Source organism: Triticum dicoccoides, chromosome 3B (assembly GCF_002162155.2).
Source record: "Triticum dicoccoides isolate Atlit2015 ecotype Zavitan chromosome 3B, WEW_v2.0, whole genome shotgun sequence".
Lineage (NCBI taxonomy): Eukaryota > Viridiplantae > Streptophyta > Magnoliopsida > Poales > Poaceae > Triticum > Triticum dicoccoides.
Genome location: NC_041385.1, coordinates 604726509 through 604743882, shown reverse-complemented (window position 1 = coordinate 604743882; position 17374 = coordinate 604726509).

Below are 17374 nucleotides of genomic sequence, written 5' to 3'. Positions count from 1 at the left end.
GGGGTCTTGAACGACCTTTTAATGAGATGATGCCGCGTGGACCGGGCATTTTAAGTGTAAGAGACGCGTAGTGTGGTATTGCATTAAAGCGGACAAAAGCTTCACGTCCCAATAGCGCTTGATGGCTACTTTTGAATGGGGCGACATGAAAGTTTAGCTTTTCGCGTCGGAAGTTGTCGGGTGACCCGAACACAACTTCTAGTAGTAAGGAGCCCGTGCACTTGGCGTAGGGGCCTGGCGTCACTCCTTTCAAGGAAGTGCGGCTATGTCGGATTTTAGTAAGGTCTATCCCCAACTTGCGGACTGTGTTCGGATATAGCAGGTTTAAATCGCTGCCGCTGTCTATCAGGACTTGTGTAAATTGTAGTCCGTCGATTATAGGATCCAATATCAGAGCAATCCATCCTGCGTTTCGAATGCTTCTGGAATAGTCCAGGTGGTCGAAAGTAATTGGTTTTGACATCCAATCTCGGGGTTCCGCTGGGGTGGACCGTGCGACACCTACTTTGGCGGGTGCCGCATTGTTGTTTTGTGTTATCACATGAAGTGAGTTTACTGTTTTGACTTCTTGGGGGAAAGTCTTCTGTTTTCCGGCGCTCTGCTGGTGGGGTTCTTCATCATCCTCGCTTGGCGCATCGAGCCCCTTGTGTTCGGCGTTGAGTCGGCCGGACTGTTTGAAGACCCAACAATCTCGGTGGGTGTGGTTTGCAGGCCTTCCGAAGGTGCTGTGGATTTGACATATCCGATCCAAAATTTTGTTTAAGTTGGATAGCTCTTCACTATTGTCCTTAAGAGGCAGTGCTTTGTTGTTCGGCCGCGAGCTTTTGAATCCGGCGTTGACCGCCGTATTCTTTGGGATTTTTTCTTTATTTCGGCGCTGGTCCTTTCTGCGCCGTGATTTTCCGTTTCCATCTCTCATCTCGGATGTACTCGGGTCACTGGTGCTGCATCTTGCTAGCCAGCTGTCCTCCCCTGCGCAAAAGCGGGTCATGAGGCTTGTTAGCGCGGCCATAGTTCTCGGCTTCTCTTGGCCGAGGTGTCTGGCGAGCCATTCGTCTCGAACATTATGTTTGAAAGCTGCTAAGGCTTCGGCATCCGGACAGTCGACTATTTGGTTCATTTTGGTAAGAAACCTGTTCCAGAATTTGCGCGCTGACTCTCCGGGCTGTTGAGTTATGTGACTTAAATCATCTGCATCCGGAGGTCGGACATAGGTCCCTTGAAAATTTGCTCTAAACGCATCCTCGAGCTCTTCCCAACTTCCAACAGTATTTTCTGGGAGGCTTTTGAGCCAATGCCGAGCTGGCCCTTTGAGCTTGAGGGGTAGGTATTTTATGGCGTGGAGATCATCTCCTCTAGCCATGTGTATGTGCAGTATGTAATCCTCAATCCAGACTCCGGGGTCTGTTGTTCCGTCGTATGCCTCTATGTTTACGGGTTTGAATCCCGCTGGAAATTCATGATCCAGCACCTCATCGGTGAAACATAGTGGGTGTGCGGCGCCCCTATATTTAGGCGTGCCGTTATCTTCAAGCATGCGGCGTGTTGTGTTGCTTCCTGGGGCCCTCTTTTTTGGCCCATAAATGGACCTGACCGGGCCCTCTGTTTTGTGAGTATCATGTGTCGTTTTGTGTGCGGCGCCGCTTGTCACTTTTGGCCTGTCATCTGGTCGTCTATCCGGCCAGGCGGCCTCTTTGCTTTTTGGCTGTGGGGGCTCTATCGCCTCCTCGTCGAATTCTGGTAGCAGCTTGCGCTTCGGGTAGCTCTTTGTTTGGTGGCTATTGCCATATTTGTCCGTGGTCTTGAGTACTTTGCTCCACCTCATTCTGAGTGTGTCTTCCGCTGTTTTGAGCTTCCGTTTTTCCTTTTTCAGACTTCTTGCAGTGGCGACAAGTCTTTTGTGAAGGTTCTTATGCTCCGGTGTTGCGTCCGGCGTGAGGTCTGGACTGTTGTTTTCGCCGGGCATGGGTTGATTATCCGATTCGTCCTGCTCGGATGGTTGCTTGGTTGCATGTTCGTCGTCCACTGGTTTGCCCTGCTCTATTGCTTGGTCATTAGGAGTGCTGTTTTTGTCGAGGCGGGACTTAGGGCGGCATCTGCGTCGCCTTTTTGGTTGTTTGTCGGCGGAATTATCCTTTGTTGCGTCCCGTTGTCCCTCGTTATCGCTTCCTTTTGGGGTATCCACCATATATACATCATGGGTTGGGGTGGCCTTCCAGTGCTCGGTAGGCACTGGTTTTTGGTAGTCTCCGGCATCGTCGTCCATACCGTCGATGTCTTCGGAGTCGTAGTCTAGCATGTCGGTTAGATCGTCGACAGTGGCTACAAAGTGGGTGGTGGGTGGGCCTCGAATTTCTTCGTCGTCCGCATCCCAACCGTCCTGACCGCAGTCCGGCCAGGGTTCTCCTGATAACGAGAGATGTTTTAGCGAATTTAGGATGTCGCCAAAGGGTGAGTGCTGAAAGATGTCCGCGGCGGTGAACTCCATGATCGGCGCCCAATCGGATTCGATTGGCAGGGGCGCAGGAGGTTCGGAGTCCGGCAAGGAGTCCGGCACCTCGGAATCATGAGCTTTATAAGGGACAAGGTCAGTATTCGGCTCCATCGCCATGGAAGTTGCAGCTCCCGAGGCGGTGTCCAGCCACCTGTCCTCGATCTGCGCAGTCGGCTCCAAACTATGGGTCAGAGCGGACTTGTGTGCGGCCTCCAGGGTACTGTCCAGCGGCAGAGCTAGATCATGCCCATCGTGACAGTGCGGCACGCTCGGCTGTGGCTCGACTCCATCGAAGATCAAGTCCCCGCGGACGTCAGCCGTGAAGTTTAGGCTTCCAAACCTGACCTGATGGCCAGGGGCGTATCTTTCGATCTGCTCCAGATGGCCAAGTGAATTGTCCCGCAGTGCGAAGCCGCCGAACACGAAGATCTGTCCGGGGAGAAATGTCTCACCCTGGACGGCGTTGTTGTTGATTGAAGAAGCCATCAAGCCTATCAGTGACGACACAGAGGAACTCTCAATGAAAGCACCAATGTCGGTGTCAAAACCGGCGGATCTCGGGTAGGGGGTCCCGAACTATGCGTCTAGGCGGATGGTAACAGGAGACAGGGGACACGATGTTTTTACCCAGGTTCGGGCCCTCTCGATGGAGGTAAAACCCTACTCCTGCTTGATTGATATTGATGATATGGGTAGTACAAGAGAGGATCTACCACGAGATCAAGGAGGCTAAACCCTAGAAGCTAGCCTATGGTATGATTGTTGTAATGGTTGTACTTCCTACGGACTAAAACCCTCTGGTTTATATAGACAACGGAGAGGGCTAGGGTTACACAGAGTCGGTTACAATGGTAGGAGATCTACATATCCGTATCGCCAAGCTTGCCTTCCACGCCAAGGAAAGTCCCATCCGGACACGGGACGAAGTCTTCAATCTTGTATCTTCATAGTCTTGGAGTCCGGCTGACGATGATAGTCCGGCTGTCCGGACACCCCCTAGTCCAGGACTCCCTCAGGCACCGAATAGAAAGAATCGGTGTGGCCGAGTTTGACTTTAGGTTTAGGTCATATGTGTGGAAGTGGGAAAGTAGTTGAGGGTTTTTGGAGCATATCACTAAGCACTTGAAGCAAGAGGCTCATTAAGCAACACCTCATCCCTCCTTGATAGTATTGGCTTTTCCTATAGACTCAATGTGATCTTGGATCACTAAAATGTAAAATGAAGAGTCTTGAGTTTTTGAGCTTGAGCCAATCCTTTGTCCTTAGTATTTTGAGGGATCCACTTTCATCATCCATGCCATGTCATTCATTGAGCTTTCCTGAAATATTTGTCTTGGAATAACATTAGCTCAATGAGCTATATGTTGTTATGAATTACCAAAACCACCTAGGGATAGTTGCACTTTCAATCTCCCCCTTTTTGGTAATTGATGGCAACATATAGATCAAATCTTCGACAAATGATAATAAAATTGAAAAACATCGTCGCTTTGAGAAGTATGTGATAAGCAAGAGCTCCCCCTAAATTTGTGCATAGTATAAGATTTGCTTTGGACTGTAAATGCACAAGGAATTAGGCTCATGGATTACTCTTCCATGTCACATACATCTTGGTTGAGCACTCAAAATATTAAAGATTGAATACATGCACTCATCACCAAGCAAAGTGAATGATCATATAAGGATAAGTAAGATAATATCATCTAACAAGCATAAGTGTAGCTTATGATCAAACACATGATCATCAATGTCTCGCAGATAATAGCATAAAGTCTCAAGCAATCAAAAGCAAGAAAAGTTCAACCAAGAAGACAAGAGAGAACAAAAGCAAACTCTCTCTCTCTCTCAGCCTATGATCTATACATTTTTCTCCCCCTTTGGCAACAAGTTACCAAAAAGTTCCTAGAAAATGCATAGTACTATATTGTCTCTCAGGCTTGGTCTTCATGTGGTGGTGTAGAGATGGCTCCTTGGACGAAGGCTTCAGTTGATGTGGATGGAGCTGAAGGAGTTGGTGCTGGAGCTGGTTGCACTGGAGCTGTAGGAGCTGTAGCTGGTACAGATGAAGTGGCTCTGGTGTCTGTCACAGGCACTGCAGCTAATCTCTGAGCTCTAGGCACTCTGGCAAATGCATCAGTGGTTGTCTTGCCCTTCCTCTTCTGCATGTCATCCTGTAGCTGCTCCACAATTGACTGAATCTCAGTTACTTTGACATCTAAATCATAGAATTTTTGTTCCATGATTCTTTCCAGGCTCTCCTGGTTTTGAGTTAGGGTGGCCAACCCCTTCTCAATCCTCAGAGTTGATGCTATCAAGTAACCAAGCTGCTCCTGCTTGTTCTTCAAAAAGTACTCAGATGCCTCCTCTTGTGTTGGCATCTTGGTAGCCTTCTCTTTCTTTGCTTTCTGCTTCTTCTCTTGAGCTTGTACTGATGATGGTTCATTCTCATTCATCACAACTTGATTGTCCTCAAATTCTGGATAGATAGCAAAATGTTCCTTGTCCAGCAAGTATGTGCCTGTGCCCATCTTTGAGTTAAACAACTCCTGAATTTGTGGGGCATATCAACAACTTCTCTTTTGGTCTGCTGCTGTCCTCTTGATAGTCTCAACCATGAGGCTCATGACCTTGAATTTCTGTGGCACATCAAACAAGTGTAGCAAGTTTATAGCATGGCCTCTTATCATGTTGTGGTCACCTGACTTGGGCAATAGAGTATGCCTTAGGATCCAGTTGATCGTTGGCAGCCTTGACAGAAGAAAGTGGACTAACCCAAACTTATGTGTCTCAACTGCAGCATCTGGGATCTCCTTGTACATATGAGCCATGGAATTGTGATCCATCTTCTTCTTGGCATAGACATCCAAGTCATCTTCACTCTCCTTTGGTGCATTGATCAGATTGGCCCATTCCTCAATGGTTGATTAGTACCTTGTACCTTCAGACTGTTGGAGAACGTTGCATAAAATAAAATAAAATTCTACGTTCACCAAGCTCAATCTAGGAGTTCATCCAGCAACGAGAGAGAGGAGTGCATCTACATACCCTTGTAGATCGTGAGCGGAAGCGTTCAAGAGAACGGGGTTGAGGGAGTCGTACTCGTCGTGATCCAAATCACCGGAGATCCTAGCGCCGAACGGATGGCACCTCTGCGTTCAACACACGTACGGTCAGCGTGACGTCTCCTTCTTCTTGATCCAGCAAGGGGGAAGGAGAGGTTGATGAAGATCCAGCAGCACGACGGCGTGGTGGTGGATGCAGCAGGGATCCCGGCAGGGATTCGCCAAGCGTCTGCGGGAGGGAGAGGTGTAGCAAGGGGGAAGGGAGGCACCAAGTGCAAGGTTGCGGCTGCCCTCCCTCCCCCCCTCTTTATATAGGGTCCCCAGGGGGGCGCCGGCCCTGGAGATGGGATCTCCAAGGGGGGGCTGCGGCCAGGGGGGAGGCTTGCCCCCCAAGGCAAGTGGAGGCGCCCCCCCACCCTAGGGTTGGAAACCCTAGGCGCAGGGGGGCCCAAGGGGGGCGCACCAGCCCACCAGGGGCTGGTTCCCCTCCCCACTTCAGCCCACGGGGCCCTCCGGGATAGGTGGCCCCACCCGGTGGACCCCCGGGACCCTTCCGGTGGTCCCGGTACAATACCGGTGACCCCCGAAACTTTCCCGATGGCCGAAACTGCACTTCCTATATATAATTCTTCACCTCCAGACCATTCCGGAACTCCTCGTGACGTCCAGGATCTCATCCGGGACTCCGAACATGTTTCGGGTTACTGCATATTCATATCTCTACAACCCTAGCATCACCGAAACTTAAGTGTGTAGACCCTACGGGTTCGGGAGACATGCAGACATGACCGAGACACCTCTCTGGTCAATAACCAACAGTGGGATCTGGATACCCATGTTGGCTCCCACATGCTCCTCGATGATCTCATCGGATGAACCACGATGTCGAGGATTCAATAATTCCCGTATACAATCCCCTTTGTCAATTGGTACGTTACTTGCCCGAGACTCGATCGTCGGTATCCCAATACCTCGTTCAGTCTCGTTACCGGCAAGTCACTTTACTCGTACCGTACTGCATGATCCCGTGACCAGACACTTGGTCACATTGAGCTCATTATGATGATGCATTACCGAGTGGGCCCAGAGATACCTCTCCATCATACGGAGTGACAAATCCCAATCTCGATTCGTGCCAACCCAACAGACACTTTCGGAGATACCCGTAGTGCACCTTTATAGCCACCCAGTTACGTTGTGACGTTTGGCACACCCAAAGCACTCCTACGGTATCCGGGAGTTGCATAATCTCATGGTCTAAGGAAATGATACTTGACATTTGGAAAAGCTCTAGCGAAACGAACTACACGATCTTTGTGCTATGCTTAGGATTGGGTCTTGTCCATCACATCATTCTCCTAATGATGTGATCCCGTTATCAATGACATCCAATGTCCATAGTCAGGAAACCATGACTATCTATTGATCAACGAGCTAGTTAACTAGAGCCTTACTAGGGACTTGTTGTGGTCTATGTATTCACACACGTATTACGATTTCCAGATAATACGATTATAGCATGAACAATAGACAATTATCATGAATAAAGAAATATAATAATAACCATTTTATTATTGCCTCTAGGGCATATTTCCAACAGTCTCCCACTTGCATTAGAGTCAATAATCTAGTTACATTGTGATGTATCGAACACCCATTGTGTCCTTTGCTCTAGGGAGAGGTTTAGTCAACGGATCTGCTACATTCAGGTCCGTATGTACTTTACAAATATCTATGTCTCCATCTTGAACATTTTCACGAATGGAGTTGAAGCGACGCTTGATGTGCCTGGTCTTCTTGTGAAACCTGGGCTCCTTGGCAAGTGCAATAGCCCCAGTGTTGTCACAGAAGAGTGTAATCGGCCCAGACGCATTTGGTATGACTCCTAGGTCGGTGATGAACTCCTTCACCCAGATTGCTTCATGTGCTGCCTCCGAGGCTGCCATGTACTCCGCTTCACATGTAGATCCCGCCATGACGCTCTGCTTGCAACTGCACCAGCTTATTGCCCCACCATTCAAAATATACACGTATCTGGTTTGTGACTTCGAGTCATCCAGATCTGTGTCGAAGCTAGCGTCGACGTAACCCTTTATGACAATCTCTTCATCACCTCCATATACGAGAAACATGTCCTTAGTCCTTTTCAGGTACTTAAGGATGTTCTTGACCGCTGTCCAGTGTTCCATGCCGGGATTACTTTGGTACCTTCCTACCAAACTTACGGCAAGGTTTATATCAGGTCTGGTACAGGTCATGGCATACATGATAGACCCTATGGCTGAGGCATAGGGGACGACACTCATCTTTTCTCTATCTTCTGTCGTGGTCGGGCATTGAGCTGAGCTCAATTTCACACCTTGCAACACTGGCAAGAACCCCTTCTTGGACTGATCCATATTGAACTTCTTCAATATCTTATCAAGGTATGTGCTTTGTGAAAGACCTATGAGGCGTCTTGATCTATCTCTATAGATTTTGATGCCTAATATGTAAGCAGCTTCTCCAAGGTCCTTCATTGAAAAACACTTATTCAAGTAGGCCTTTATGCTGTCCAAAAGTTCTATATCATTTCCCATCAAAAGTATGTCATCCACATATAATATGAGAAATGCAACAAAGCTCCCACTCACTTGTAAATGCAGGCTTCTCCATAAGTCTGCATAAACCCAAACGATTTAATCATCTCATTAAAGCGAATGTTCCAACTTCGAGATGCTTGCACTAGCCCATAGATGGAGCGCTGGAGCTTGCATACCTTGTTAGCATTCTTAGGGTCGACAAAACCTTCCGGCTGCATCATATACAGTTCTTCCTTAAGGTGACCGTTAAGGAATGCTGTTTTGACGTCCATTTGCCATATCTCATAATCATAGTACGCGGCAATTGCTAACATGATTCGGATGGACTTCAGCTTCTCTACGGGAGAGGATGTCTCATCGTAGTCAATCCCTTGAACTTGTCGATAACCCTTAGCGACAAGTCGAGCTTTATATATGGTAACATTACCATCCGCGTCCGTCTTCTTCTTAAAGATCCATTTGTTTTCTATTGCTCGCCGATCATCGGGCAAGTCTGTCAAAGTCCACACTTTGTTTTCATACATGGATCCTATCTCGGATTGCATGGCTTCAAGCCATTAGTTGAAATCTGGGCCCGCCATCGTTTCTTCATAGTTCAAAGGTTCACCGTTGTCTAACAACATGATTTCTAAGACAGGGTTGCCGTACCACTCTGGTGCGGAACGTGTCCTTGTGGACCTTCGAAGTTCAGTAAGAGCTTGATCCGAAGTATCTTGATCATCATCATTAACCTCCTCTCTTGTCGGTGCAGGCACCACAGGAACATCTTCCTGAGCTGCGCTACTTACCGGTTCAAGAGGTAGTACTTCATCAAGATCCACTTTCCTCCCACTTAATTCTTTCGAGAGAAACTCTTTCTCCAGAAAGGACCCATTCTTGGCAACAAAGATCTTGCCCTCGGATCTTAAGTAGAAAGTATACCCAATGGTTTCCTTAGGGTATCCTATGAAGACGCATTTTTCCAACTTGGGTTCGAGCTTCTCAGGTTGAAGTTTCTTCACATAAGCATCGCATCCCCAAACTTTTAGAAACGGCAGCTTAGGTTTCTTCCCAAACCATAATTCATATGGTGTCGTCTCAACGGATTTAGACGGTGTCCTATTTAAAGTGAATGTAGCTGTCTCTAGAGCGTATCCCCAAAATGATAGCGGTAAATCGGTAAGTGACATCATAGATCGCACCATATCCAATAGAGTGCGATTACGACGTTCGGACACACCATTTCACTGAGGTGTTCCAGGTGGCGTGAGTTGTGAAACGATTCCACATTTCCTTAAGTGCGTACCAAATTCGTGACTTAAATATTCACCCCCACGATCTGATCGTAAGAACTTTATCTTTCGGTCACGTTGATTCTCTACCTCATTCTGAAATTCCTTGAACTTTTCAAAGGTCTCAGACTTGTGTTTCATCAAGTAGACATACCCATATCTACTCAAGTCATCAGTGAGAGTGAGAACATAACAATATCCTCCGTAAGCCTCAACGCTCATTGGACCGCACACATCAGTATGTATGATTTCCAATAAGTTGGTTGCTCGCTCCATTGTTTCGGAGAACGGAGTCTTGGTCATCTTGCCCATGAGGCATGGCTCGCATGTGTCAAACGATTCATAATCTAGAGACTCTAAAAGTCCATCAGCATGGAGCTTCTTCATGCGCTTGACACCAATGTGACCAAGGCGGCAGTGCCACAAGTATGTGGGACTATCGTTATCAACTTTACATCTTTTAGTATTCACACTATGAATATGTATAACATTACGCTCGAGATTCATTAAGAATAAACCATTCACCAGCGGGGCATGACCATAAAACATATCACTCATATAAATAGAACAACCATTATTCTCGGATTTAAATGAGTAGCCATCTCGAATTAAACGAGATCCTGATACAATGTTCATGCTCAAAGCTGGTACTAAATAACAATTATTGAGGTTCAAAACTAATCCCGTAGGTAAATGTAGAGGTAGCATGCCGACGGCGATCACATCGACCTTGGAACCATTCCCGACGCGCATCGTCACCTCGTCCTTCGCCAGTCTCCGCTTATTCCGCAGCTCCTACTTTGAGTTACAAATATGAGCAACCGCACCGGTATCAAATACCCAGGAGCTACTACGAGCACTGGTAAGGTACACATCAATTACATGTATATCACATATACCTTTGATTTTGCCGGCCTTCTTGTCCGCTAAGTACTTGGGGCAGTTCCGCTTCCAGTGTCCGCTTCCCTTGCAATAAAAGCACTCAGTCTCAGGCTTGGGTCCATTGCTTAACTTCTTCCTGGCAACTGGCTTACCAGGCACGGCAACTTCCTTGCCGTCCTTCTTGAAGTTCTTCTTACCCTTGCCCTTCTTGAACTTAGTGGTTTTATTCACCATCAACACTTGATGTTCCTTTTTGATCTCCACCTCCGCTGATTTCAGCATTGAATATACCTCAGGAATGGTCTTTTCCATCCCCTGCATATTGAAGTTCATCACAAAGCTCTTGTAGCTTGGTGGGAGCGACTGGAGGATTCTGTAGACCACCGCGTCATCCGGGAGATTAACTCCCAGTTGAGATAAGCGGTTGTGTAACCCAGACATTTTGAGTATGTGCTCGCTGACAGAACCATTCTCCTCCATCTTACAACTGTAGAACTTGTCGGAGACTTCATATCTCTTGACCCGGGCGTGAGCTTGGAAAACCATTTTCAGCTCTTGGAACATCTCATATGCTCCGTGCTGCTCAAAACGCTTTTGGAGCCCCAGTTCTAAGCTGTAAAGCATGCCACACTAAACAAGGCAGTAATCATCACTACGCGACTGCCAGGCGTTCATAATGTCTTGAGTTGCTGGGAAAACGGGTGCTTCACCTAGCGGTGCATCTAGGACATATGCTTTCTTGGCAGCTATGAGGATGATACTCATGTTCCGGACCCAGTCCGTATAGTTGCTGCCATCGTCTTTCAGTTTGGTTTTCTATAGGAACGCGTTGAAGTTGAGGGCAACATTAGCGTGGGGCATTTGATCTACAAGACATATTGCAAAGATTTTAGACTAAGTTCATGATAATTAAGTTCATCTAATCAATTAATGAACTCCCACTCAGATAGACATCCCTCTAGTCATCTAAGTGATCCATGATCCAAGTCAACTAGGCCGTGTCCGATCATCACGTGAGACGGACTAGTCGTCATCGGTGAACATCTTCATGTTGATCGTATCTTCTATACAACTCATGTTCGACCTTTCGGTCATCCGTGTTTCGAGGCCATGTGTGTACATGCTAGGCTCATCAAGTCAACCTAAGTGTATTGCGTGTGTAAATCTGGCTTACACCCGTTGTATTCGAACGTTAGGATCTATCACACCCGATCATCACGTGGTGCTTCGAAACAACGAACCTTCGCAACGGTGCACAGTTAGGGGGAACACTTTTCTTGAAATTATTTCGAGGGATCATCTTATTTAAGCTACCGTCGTTCTAAGAAAATAATATGTAAAACATGATAAACATCACATGCAATCAAATAGTGACATGATATGGCCAATATCATATTGCTCCTTTGATCTCCATCTTTGGGGCGGCAAGATCAAATTTGTCACCAGCATGACACCATGATCTCCATCATCATGATCTCCATCATCGTGTCTTCATGAAGTTGTCACGCCAACGACTACTTCTACTTCTATGGCTAACGCGTTTAGCAATAAAGTAAAGTAATTTACATGGCATTCTTCAATGACACGCAGGTCATACAAAAAATAAAGACAACTCCTATGGCTCTTGCCGGTTGTCATACTCATCGACATGCAAGTCGTGATTCCTATTACAAGAACATGATCATCTCATACATCACATATATCATTCATCACATCCTTTGGCCATATCACATCACAAAACACTTGCTACAAAAACAAGTTAGACGTCCTCTAATTGTTGTTGCAAGTTTTTACGTGGCTTCTATAGGTGATCTAGCAAGAATGTTTTCTTACCTACGTTAAATCCACAACGTGATTTGCCAACTTCTATTTACCCTTCTAGCTAGTGCATGTTAGTCGGTGGAACCTGTCTCACGTAAGCGTACGTGTAAGGTCGGTCCGGGCCGCTTCATCCCACAATACCACTGAAGCAAAAGAAGACTAGTAGTGGCAAGAAAGTTGACAACATCTACGCCCACAACAAATTGTGTCCTACTCGTGCAAAGAGAACTACGCATAGACCTAGCTCTGATACCACTGCTGGAGAACGTTGCATAAAATAAAAAAATTCTACATTCACCAAGATCAATCTAGGAGTTCATCCAACAACGAGAGAAAGGAGTGCATCTACATACCCTTGTAGATCGCGAGCGGAAGCGTTCAAGAGAACGGGGTTGAGGGAGTCGTACTCGTCGTGATCCAAATCACCGGAGATCCTAGCGCCGAACGGACGGCACCTCCGCGTTCAACACATGTACGGTCAGTGTGACGTCTCCTCCTTCTTGATCCAGAAAGGGGGAAGAAAGGTTGATGAAGATCCAGCAGCACGACAGCGTGGTGGTGGATGCAGTAGGGATCCCGACAGGGCTTCGCCAAGCGTCTACGGGAGGGAGAGGTGTAGCAAGGGGGAAGGGAGGCGCCAAGTGCCAGGTTGCGGCTGCCCTCCCTCCCCCCTCTTTATATAGGGTCCCCAGGGGGGCGCCGGCCCTAGAGATGGGATCTCCAAGGGGGCGTGGCGGCCAGGGGGAGGCTTGCCCCCCAAGGCAAGTGGAGGCGCCCCCCCCCCCCCACCCTAGGGTTTCCACCCCTAGGCGCAGGGGGGCCCAAGGGGGGCGCACCATCCCACCAGGGGCTGGTTCCCCTCCCCACTTCAGCCCACGGGGCCCTCCGGGATAGGTGGCCACACCCGGTGGACCCCCGGGACCCTTCCGGTGGTCCCGGTACAATACCGGTGACCCCCGAAACTTTCCCGATGGCCGAAACTGCACTTCCTATATATAATTCTTCACCTCCAGACCATTTCGGAACTCCTCGTGACGTCCAGGATCTCATCCGGGACTCCGAACAACTTTCGGGTTACTGCATATTCATATCTCTACAACCCTAGCGTCACCGAACCTTAAGTGTGTAGACCCTACGGGTTCGGGAGACATGCAGACATGACCGAGATGCCTCTTTGGTCAATAACCAACAGCGGGATCTGGATACCCATGTTGGCTCCCACATGCTCCTCGATGATCTCATCGGATGAACCACGATGTCAAGGATTCAATCAATCCCGTATACAATCCCCTTTGTCAATTGGTACGTTACTTGCCCGAGACTCGATCGTCGGTATCCCAATACCTCGTTCAGTCTCGTTACCGGCAAGTCACTTTACTCGTACAGTAATGCATGATCCCGTGACCAAACACTTGGTCACATTGAGCTCATTATGATGATGCATTACCGAGTGGGCCCAGAGATACCTCTCCGTCATACGGAGTGACAAATCCCAGTCTCGATTTGTGCCAACCCAACAGACACTTTCATAGATGCCCGTAGTGCACCTTTATAGCCACCCAGTTACTTTGTGACATTTGGCACACCTAAAGCACTCCTACGGTATCCGGGAGTTGCACAATCTCATGGTCTAAGGAAATGATACTTGGCATTTGGAAAAGCTCTAGCGAAACAAACTACACGACCTTTGTGCTATGCTTAGTATTGGGTCTTGTCCATCACACCATTCTCCTAAGATGTGATCCCGTTATCAATGACATCCAATGTCCATAGTCAGGAAACCATGACTATCTGTTGATCAACGAGCTAGTAAACTAGAGGCTTGCTAGGGACTTGTTGTGGTCTATGTATTCACACACGTATTACGATTTCCGGATAATACGATTATAGCATGAACAATAGACAATTATCATGAATAAAGAAATATAATAATAACCATTTTATTATTGCCTCTAGGGCATATTTCCAACACAGACATCCAAACTATCCTGCCATCTGGATAGAAATGTGATGTGGAGTAGAATTGCATAATGAGCTCATCATTCCACTTTGTGAGCTTCTGCCCAACAAAGTCTGCAACTCCACAAGCAATGAAACTGTCTTGCACTCCAGGATAGTGTTCCTCATTCTCCTTCATGTAGGTCCAGTCGACCCACCTCATATCACAAACTATAGGCTTCTTGTCCAACAACACTGTCTCATAGAAATCTTGTTGTTCCTTTGTGTGGAACCTGTAATCAATAGCAGTCCTTCTCCTGATAGCATATGGATCTTACAATCTCCATTGTCTGAATCATGCATCCTTTCTTAGCTTCATGTTCTCAGCCACAGGATGAGCATCATTGTGGTCTGGAATCTTTGGTTTAAGCTTCCTCAGGACTTGTCCTTCTTCATCTTCCTCAGCAGCAACTTCAGGCACTGGGGCCTTGTTCTTCTCAACAGCTGGTATACTCGTGGTATTCCTCTTTGGTGCATTCTTGGGCTTGGGGACAACTTTGGGAGCTTCTTTGGGCTTTGATGATGCAGCCCCTGACTTAATAGCATCACCCATCAGCTTTTGTGCCTTGGGTGCGGGTGCAGCAACCTCTTCTTCCTCTTCTTCAAAGTCTCTCCCATAGAGGGATTGCCAAGAACTTTGGCAGTGGTGGTTTTGACTCTCTTCTTCTTTTTACCTTGACCAGCAGCTTCATCTTCTAACTCAATAGTAAACTTCATGGTTTCTCCAGTGGCAACCTTCCTGGGTTTGGAAGTGGGAATCCTTCTTGCAGGTGCCTGCTTCTGCACTACTGGATTGGTGGCTGCAGTTGAACCATATTCTTTCTTGACCACCTTCTTCTTGGAAGTGCCCTCATCTTCAACAGCCACATAGTCCTCATCCTCTGATTCTGAGGTTCTCTTTTTCCTTGTCCTGGTGGCAGCTTTAGGCAGATTGCTTGGGGTGCTCCTGCTGCCATCATCTAAGGAACTAGAAGGGACTAGTGCCCTCACTCATGTGAACCTGCTCTTCTTCCCTGTTCTGACTATCACTTTGGTCTGACATGCTGCAAACACTGACTGCTGACCCTGTGAATAGTTATAGATGAGATAGAGTGGATGAGCATCACAAAATGCAGAGATTTTGGCAAAAGAATGATTCAAAAACTTAGTTTTAGTTTTCCACAGAAAGCATTTCGGATCAACCGATTTTCAAACTCGGTGATACCGAAGCTGTAGCGACCGGACCTCAGATGGTCAAGTCTGTGTGCTTCCGTGTCATTCCTGGATCGGTAATGCTGACACACACAGTACTCGAAGGATTTATAACAGTGTAGCAATCACACACTTATTACATCGAATGTCTCAAGAGGGAACTTATTACAATAATATGGCTTAAGGCCATCTAATGCGATAACAGCGGAAGGCTTGGAAGATAAAGTAAGTCCATCAACTCCAACGACATAGCTGAGCTGCACGACAACGACCTACGAACCTTACTCCTCGTCTGAAAAGTCTGCAACATAATACGTTGCAGCCCGAGAACGGGTCAGCACATGGAATATGCTGGCAATGTAACACAAAAGAGCAATAACAGAATAATGCTACCACTACATGCATATTTGGCTGGTGGAAAGCTCTATGGTTACAATTTTGCGAAAAGCCAATTTTTCCCTACTACAAAGGAATCAGTTTTAATTTAACTATCATGGTGGTTGAAACATCATTTGAGAAGGTAACCCCAACTCAATGATCCCAATTAAAATAGTTAACATCCCAACAAGATTAATTAAGAGTGTTGAGATACATGCGAATACTCAAGTACTAGATACTCAGAATTGTCCATAACCGGGGACACGGCTAACCATGATTAGATTGTACACTCTGCAGAGGTTTGCGCACTTTTCCCCGCAAGACTCGATCGCCTCCGTTGATTTCTCGCACTACAAGGTGTTTGAGAGACGGATGACCGAGACACAGTCTTTCAGAAACATTAACTCTCTACTCCGGGCAGACCATACCAAACCTACAAACCCACTACCTGCTGATCCACCTCTTCGAGAGCTTCACGTAACTTACTCAACTATGCTAGATCCCATAATAGCTTGCGGCTGCACACGGAAGTTTCTAGCATGAATAGACTCAGTTCCCTTTGAGCCTGGGTGGCGGTCCATAGGAGAATCACACGGTAACCCCGGGATTTCCAAAAATAAAACAGGCAATCACTGGATACCCCAGGTGCCTCAATCCACCCAGATGTCTATTAAAGTTGCCACCTTAAGTAAACCATTAATTAACAATCTCACATCTGTCATGGAAATCACTCAAACCCAATCCACGTCTACAAGCATAGCATGGCAAAATAAGCATAACGTAGAAGTAACTCCCAAGGGTTTGATAATAAACAGGGCAATAGGTTCTACCTCAGCAACTACTTCCCAACCCACAAGTTAAAGGCATCCTAATCATGCAATGTTTGAGGATGAAACTAATGCATAAAAACTGGGTATGAAAAGAGTATGATCAATGTGTTACTTGCCTTGCTGACGATCCGTGAATCCTAGAGACTCGTAGTAACACGCTGCGCACTCCGGGAATTCTATCGCAAGCAAACAATAACATACATAAGTAACAATCAAAGATGCACAAGTAGAACTCCAAATAAAAGAGTTTGACCAGAGAGTTCAACTTAAGAACTCCGGTTTGCAAAAAGAATCAAATCAAACGGAGCAACGAAACTCAAACGGCAAAAGAAACAAGATCCGTTAACTAATCTGAACTAGGGTCAAATTTTACAGAGATAAAAACTTGTTTCAGTTGATTATTTGGAAAGAGGGTTTCGAGATGAAACTCCAGGCGCTTGAATCGCCTGATTCCGATAAACGAGCGAAAAGATAAACAGGTTTGAACATCGGATCAGAAATCGCGATCAGAATAATCGCGGAATAAATCCGATAAAAATAAAAACGACGAACGGCTAAACGAACGAACGTTTGTTAGCAGAAAGTAAACGATGAACACGTTCGTTAGAACGAACGGACGAGCGAACGCTCGCTAAGTAAATAAACCAAAGAATAAAACCGATCTATAAAAAAACGAACTAGGTTTTTTTTTTAAAAAACGAAGAGGTTTTTCTTTTTTTTAAAAAAAACCGGCGGCGAGGGGGTGTGGCTACCTCCAGCGAGGTCGTCCGGCGGGGCAGGCGGCTCCGGCGGGGCTCGGCGAGGGGCGGCGGGGCTTGGGAGGGCGCGGGGTGGCGGTGAGAGGCGGCGGCGGCGACTCGGCGGC